This window comes from Elephantulus edwardii, unplaced genomic scaffold (assembly GCF_000299155.1).
Source record: "Elephantulus edwardii isolate Elephantulus edwardi_28Jun2011 unplaced genomic scaffold, EleEdw1.0 scaffold00182, whole genome shotgun sequence".
In the NCBI taxonomy this organism is placed as follows: Eukaryota; Metazoa; Chordata; class Mammalia; order Macroscelidea; family Macroscelididae; genus Elephantulus; species Elephantulus edwardii.
The window spans coordinates 5,683,228-5,691,420 of record NW_006399932.1 but is presented as its reverse complement, the minus strand read 5'-3'; positions in this window follow the sequence as shown (position 1 = coordinate 5,691,420).

Here is an 8,193-nt window from a genome sequence, read left to right as displayed (position 1 = left end):
AATAGTGCAACAATGAATGAATGGAAACCCAAATCTCTGTAAATGTTTATGAAAATTAATAAAATATAGAAAAAAGGATAAAATACTTAGAAATAAATGTACACAGTGGTACAAAGGACATACACAGAAGAAATTACAAAACATTGCCTTAAGAAACTGAGAAACATGTATAAGTGGAAAATCCTATTATGTTTATGGACAGGAAGACTTAACATTGCAAAAATGCCAATACCCACTCAAAGTGCTCTATAGATAGCATGCAATCTCAGTCTGGATCCCATTAATATTTTCTAGTTGAATGGAAACATTAATCACTATCTTTATTTTGAAAGGGAAGAGGCCTCAAACAATAAGCAAGGCACTGGAGAAGAAAACCAGCAAAGGAGGAGATCCCAAGCACTACTCAATTTCAGAACCTAATATACATGGTAGTCAAAGCAGTTTGGTACTGGAACAGCAACAGACACACAGGTCTAAGGAACAGCTTGAAAACCATCCAAAGCTGGTTGTAAATCCATCCATCTATGGTTAACTGAGTTTTTACAAAGAGATGAAATTAAATGGGGAGAACATATCCCTTTTAACAAATAATGCTGGGGTTGAGCTCTGCTAATCTAAAGGTGGTATCTCTCTTCAGTTTTATTTCATCAGAAAAAAGATGAATGACTTATAGGCTCTGAAAACTCACTGGAAGGTCAACTGGGAGTCAATTCCAAATTGACAGTCATGAGTGAGTGAGTGAGTTGACAAGACTGGATCGCTATTTATAGAAAAATGAAAAAAGATACATACCTCATCATATTAAGAAAATTAACTGAAGATGGATCAAAGTCTTAAATGTAAAACCTAAAGGCCACCATGGCTGTTGTTGTGTACCTTCAAATCAGAAGTGACCCATAGCTGACCTGCCAGCAGGTTTACAGAGGCAGTTATTTGCACGAGAGGAGATTGCCTATCCTTCTCCTGCAGAGCAGCTGGTGGGATTCAAATTGCATGCCTTTGGGATTGCAGCACAGCTTCTTCCCACTAGCCACCAGTGCTCCATTAAAGGCGACTAGACCTCCCCAAAACTATGAAGATCATCAAATGTTTTAAGAAATAATTAATTTAGGAGCACTAATTTATGGCATATAAACAAAAAGGCATGAGAAGCAGATGGTAGACTAGATGACTATTGTGGTTAGATGCCACAAGTTTGACATGACTCATAGTGACCCTATGAACTGCTGACCTGAACCTTGCCATATCCTGTACCATTCTCATCATCTTTGACACTGTGACTAGAGCCCATTGCTCTAATTCTGTGTTAATACACCTAGTTGTGAGACTTTCTCTCCTTCACTGACTCTCGATCTTTCCAAGCATGATATCTCTTTTCAGGGAACAGCCTCATCTAGCTATATATCCAAAGTATGAAAGAGGAAGCTTCCCCATATTTGCCTCCAAGGAGCACTCTGGCTGTTTTTGTGTGTGCGTGTGTGTGTGTGTTTAAGTCCATTAAATAGTCGGTACTCATCTCCAACATCAAAACTCAAAGACATCACTGACATCACTTCTTATGTCATTCTAATTCATCATCCAGCTCTTGATAAAGCAGGTGATTGAGAAGACCATGGCCCAGGTCAGGTGGACCTTAGCCCTCTTCTTTTTTTTAAAAAAAAAGTTTAAACCCTCTTCTAAAAATGAAATCCTTATGTGTATCAAAAGATTCCCCCAAGTAATATAAAGAGAACCTTCAAATTGAGAGGAAAGTATTTGGTAATGACATATCAGAAAAGAAGTTAATCTCAAAAGTGTATTGAAAAGTCTTAATACTTCAGCAGCAAAAAGAGCATGAATCAAGTGTTCCCTAAAAAAATTTAAAAAAAAATTAGGCAGGGGACATTAAAAAACATCCAAAGACATTCATGTCATCATGAAGAAACATCCGTGATCACTAGTTATTTAGTCAGTCAGTCGGCCAGTCAGCCTAGGGTTGAGGCTGACTAACAGCTGACCCTCCAGCAGGTTTTCTGAGGCTGTAAATCATGTTGGGGGCTGGAGGGAAGGAAGATTACCCATCTTTCTCACATGGATTTGAATCACCAGAGAGAGCAGTACTTTTTGGCTCAGAAGCACAACTCTCTACAGACTATGCCACCAGAGCCCTCCCTTTAGCTAATGTTATTGATGTTAGGTGCTATCAAGTTAACTATCCCGCACAGTTACCTTATGGACAACATATCTGGACCTTCCCCGTCCTGCACCATCCTCTCTCTATCTGTTATGCTCAATCACACTGTTACAGTCATTGTGCCAATCCACCTCGGGAATCTTCCTCCCTTCCTCTGACCCTTCACCTTTTCCAGCATGATGTCTTCTTCTAAAGATTTGCCCATCCTGACATCATGTCCAAAGTATATGAGATGAAGTTCTGCTAAGGAACATCTTGGTTGTACTTTCTCCAAGCTGGATTTGTATGTCCTTTGGGCAGTCCGTAGAATATTCAGTACTCTTCTCCAACACCATTAGCTAATGTTGTCGTTGATTCATACTATCACATTGGAACTGACTCGTAGCCAACCCCCAGCAGGTTTTCAGAGGTAGTAAATTGCAGAGGAGAAGATTGCTCATCTTTCTTGCACTAAGAAACTGGTCAGTTTGAACTGCCTGCCTTTGGCAGCACAACTCCTTATCCGCTAGGTATTGCATGTGCCTACTAGATTCTGCACTTTATTATCTGTAATTGCAAATATCAATCAACAAGTAGACACATAAGATGAACAGATATGGGTAGTTCAAAGGGACTACACTCATATGCTTGTCACATGATCGTTCTACATGCATAGTGTGTGTGTGTGTGTGTGTGTGTGTGTGTGTGTGTGTGTGTGTCTACCATCAAATCAGATTGGACTGGTACAGGAGGAGATTGTCCCTCCTGCTCCAGCAGAGCATCTGGTGGATTCGAACTGCACACCTCTGGGATTGCAGTGCAGCTTCTTGTTCATGCATATTTAAATAGACTGTAAATATAAGCAAGGGAACTCTGGTGGCTGAGTGTTAAGGAACTGTACTGCTAGCCCAAAGGCACACAGTTTGGATCTACCAGCTGCTTTGCTGATGAAGAGAGATGGGAAATCTTTTCCTGTGTGAGTTACTACCTCTGACAATTTGATGAAAGGTCAGCTATGAGTAGTTTCTTATTCAAGGATGCCAAACAACAACAGCAAATACATCCATGTTTATGGTAGAACCCACAGTGGACACAGCTATATAAATTTCATAATCATAACCAAATATCCTGGGAGAAAGAATCACTGGTCCATAGCTTTGTGCAACATCAAAGTTAGTTGTTATAACCTTGCTTTAAAGGGATAGCATACTTGGAAAGGTGGAGAATCATCAAAAGAGAGGACACATGTGACTGCAGCAATAGGCTCAATCAAGAGTATCAGAGATGGTGAGGATGGCATAGGATAGGGTAGGATTCAGATCTGTTGCTCAAGTCAAGTAGTACTTGACTTGACAACACCTAATAACAACAAGTCCACAAAACCAATATTCTGTATCTTATTTTGTTTTTATGTGCTATGGAGTAAATGGCGCAGGAGGAGATTGCCTGTCTTTTAATCATGGAGAAAGCTGGTAGATTCAAATTACCCACCTCTGGGTTAGAAGCACAACTTCTTACCCCTAACTTCCACCTCTAGTGGCAGGGATCTTCTCCACTTCCTTCTTTTTAGAGAATGACCAACTCCTTCTGCTAGAACGCACACCCTCCAAAAATACTGCCTTCACTCACCCACACTTCCGATAAGACTTCAAGGTTTGTGAGTAGCTACTGATGCAGATATTAATCTCACCCTGTCTAGAACACAAGAAGAGCAAAGAAAATCAAAGACACACTAAAAAAAGAGAAATGACCTTCTTCAACACCATGAGCCTTTTAACTTGATATTGACTTGAGACTACACCTAGTCCTCTTTGCCATATATTCATTATGAGAGAATGAAAATACATTAGTTGGAGATACAGTGGTGAACTTTTTTATTGTGCCACATACCTGCATTTAGCACATAGCTGCTGTGAGCTAAGATTCATTTGTCTCCTACCAAGGAAAATCTCATGCTTTCCACTTAGTTTGTGAAATTTGATTAAAGTTATATGGTTTTAGAATTTGTTTTCCTTGCCCACATGTGACAAGAAATGTCAAAATTTTCCAACCTCGAACTTTGTACACAGAAGACCCTAAATTAAAAGTTCAGCTCCTCTGAACTCCCTGATACATTATATTATTCAGGTGTGGTACTCTTTCTTTTGGCAAGCACAACCTGAGGGTTCTGAACTGGCTAATGTATTATATGTTATTCCATTAATGTGTATTATGTTCTTGCCCATCTGCACAAAATAACCAAGCACAATTATCAAGTTCTTTTTCACAGACCTGTGAACCAATCCTACCCTCCCACCCCACCACCTATGTTTCATGCTGAACGTATTTTGGAATTCCTAAGGAGTTGCTTTGCCAACCCAAAGACAAGCAGTTCAAATATAGCAGCTCCTCAAGGGAAAAAGATGAGCACTCTCCTCTCATGCCATTTAAAACCTCAGAAAACCCACTGAAGAGTCATTTATGAATAGGTTCTGACATAACTGCAATGAATAAGTGAGAATATGGCAGGAAGAATGAAGTGGAAAGTTGAAAGTAGTGTCAGAGCCCATTATTTCAGGCACATGCTTAAAAATTAGTACAACTGTGAACCAAGAGTCAGAACCAGGAGGAAATCCAGCAGTTTAGTATGTTCAGTACCTTCCATCATAATTGACATTTCTCATAAGTATTTTTTATGAAGAATAATGTGGCATCAGGATTGAAGGAAGACTCATGAACAGCCTGCATTATGCTGATGACACAATCTTACTCTCTGAAACTGAGGAGGACTTGACTTGCTGCATAAGGTCAAAGACTGCTGTCCTAAATATGGATTGCATTTCAACATCAAGAAAACAAAGATTCTCACCACTCGACCCACTGGCAATATAATGATAGTTGGAGAAGAGATTGAGGCTGTTAACAATTTTATCTTGCTTGAGTCCACAATCAAAACTCTTGGCACCAGCAGTCAGGAAATCAAAAGATGAGTTGCATTGGGAAACTACTGTCAGAGACATCTACAGAGTGTGAAAGAACACTGACATCAGTCTAGAGATTAAGATCCAGGTTGTAATTGCTTGTTATTCATCTGGGAACTGATTATTGAAGAGTAATAATGTCAATTTGAGGACTAAGGTGTGTCTCATCCAGGAAATAATCTTTCTGATGACTTGCTATGCATCTGATAGGTGGACAGTAAATTAGGATGACAAAAGAAGAATTGATGCCTTTGAGCTGTGGTGTTAGAGAAGAGCAATGAGCATTCCATTGACTGCTGAAAGAATAAACAAATATATCTTTGAGAGGGTGCAACTGGGGTGCTCTTTGGAGGCAAGAATAATGAGGCTTCATCTCACATACTTAGGCATCTTGCTAGGAGGGCCTATTCCTTGGAGGAGGACATGATGCTGGAAAGGGTGGAGGATCGGCAAAGGAAAGGATCACTCTCAACCAAGTAAACTTATGCAGTGACTGCCACAATGATCAGAAAGTGTGAAGATTGCACAAAATGAGACAGGTTTAGATCCACTGTTCATAGGGTTGCTATGAGTTGACCTGATGGCATTTAATAACAATAACATCTGAGAGCTAGTCAATCACTAAGGATGACAGAAGAAGAACTGAAGTCTTAGAGTTGTGGTATTAGAGATTATTGAGCATACCATGGACTGCCAGGAGAACAGGTTTGTTCCAGAGAGGGTGACACCAGGTTGCTTCTTGGAGGCAAGGATTTTGAAATTTCATCTCACATACTTTGGGCATGTGGCCAGGAAGGACCAGTATTTGGAAAAGGATTTCATGCTTCGAAGGTTGGAGGGATAGCACAGGAGAGGAAGATCCCAGATGAGATGGACTGACACAGTAAATGAAATAATTGAGGGGGGTGTAAGTGTGTCAGAGGCAGTGAGATTGGCTCAAGATTGGGCAGAGTTCAGAGCCATTGTTCACTGACCCTTTATCAGAAGTCATAGTTGAGTTGACTGCATATAAGAAAACCAGCAACATAAGTTGTCACTTCCAATAAGAGAAACATAGGATAGATTTGTATCCTTTACAGAAATGGATTAGCTGATTTATAGAGAAGTATAAACTGACTCTACCTAAGGTTAGCTTTTACTGAAAGCCACTCAGAATCTCCCATGCAATTTAGAAATAATCCTAGAAGGCATGTTTGTTATACTGCGGTTGGTCTATTTTAAAAATATTAAAAATTTTCTAAATCTTCAAAAACCGCTATATAGTGCATGTTGTTGTTGGGTACCATCAAGTTGGAGCCAGCCCATAGCTGATGACCCTCTGGTGGGGTTTCAGAGACAGTTAATCACACAGGAAAAGATTGCCTATAGACACAAATTATTTAAATTAATGACTAGATAAATTACTGAAGAGCTATATGAACAATGAAGAGAAAATCACTCTCACAGATTCCAAAATTAATTAAAGGAAGGGTAAATCTCTGGAATTAAACAGTGACTGTTTTATTAGGGGTATAGCTAGAACATCATCATGGAAGAAAGCATATTAAAAATCCTTGCATGTCAGACTTTGAAACAAAGGAACAGTTTCATTAGTATCATCAGTCATCTATTATTAACCATAAAAGGGCCAAAGCTGTGCACTCGAATGAAGTTCCTTCGAATGAATTTGAATAAGTTCAAAGCCTCAGGCTGCAGCTGACTGAAATCTAGATGTGCTAGATTATCCAACAGGTCAAATACAAGGATCAAAGGGCATGCAATGCTTCCTTCTGACAAACAGTCATAGAATGAGGGAGAAGGAGTCACAGGCACATCACTGGGTGAGGAGCACCCAAGGAAGTGAGCAGGTTTTCTGGAGAAAATGGTTTAAAAGGGCCCAGAGTAAGACACAGCACTCTGAATGATGATGGGACATAGGAAGAATATGCTCCTTCAGTCACTCACTGCTGTCAAGTCAGAACCAGCTCACAGCTGACTTTCTAGCAGAATATCAGAGGCTATAAATCACATGGGAGGAGATTCCAGACTTTCTCTTGGCTGACGGCAGATTCGAACCACCAGAAAGGCTTCATCTTTGGGTTTACACCACAATACCCTAGGGACGACACCACCAGAGCTCCATGAAGTCACAAATGAGCAGACAACTAAGAGAGTAAAGATACAAATGTGTGGTCATGTGAAAGTCTTCTCAACCACTCACTAACATATTGTGAGCTAGTTAATCTCTCTTACTGTATAGCAGTTTATATGTTAAATATTAGAGAAGTGATTTTAAATGTTAGCATTAGAGAAACCATTTTGGTCTGACAGCCATTTTTAAAAACGTATACCTTAGTAATTTTAGCAATAAAATGTTTTGCTCAGCTTTTGTGCTCTAGTGCAGGCTGACAAAGGTTGGTTACCACTCTCTTACTGCAGCCTGTACTTGGCCTTGGGCCTGGACACCCATGAGAAGTCAGAAACTATAATTAAATCAGGCTGCTCCTTGGAGGCAAGGATTCTGGGGCTTCGTCTGACATACTTTGGACATGTTATAAGGAGACAGGTCTTTGGAGAGGGACATCATGCTGGGTAGAGTACAGGGACAGTGCAGGAGGGGAAGACCCTCTATGAGGTGGATTGACTCAGTGGGGTAATCGGGATTGGTGTGTCGCGGCAATGAGATTGGCACAGGATAGAGCAGGGTTTAGGGCTGTTGTACATAGGGTCACTATGAGTTGCAAACGACTCTATGGCACATAACAACAACAACAACAACAACGTGAACAAATCTTAACTGCCAACCACAACAAACTCTGTGTAACCTTTAGGCCCAATCTTTGTATACAAACCTGATCTTTGCTTCCCTTTAAAGTGGAACGGTTCAGGCATTAGTTGATGTTCTTGATCCACCTGGTTAATAAAAGTTTCATTATCAGCAATCAACATTATGCAGATGACACAACCCTGTTTGCTGAAACTGAGGAGGGGCTGAAGTGCTTGCTGTAGAAGGTCAAGGACTGCACCCTTCAATATGGATTGAAGGTCAACATCAAGAAAACAAAATTCTCACCACAGGGCCAATTGGTAGTATCATGATCA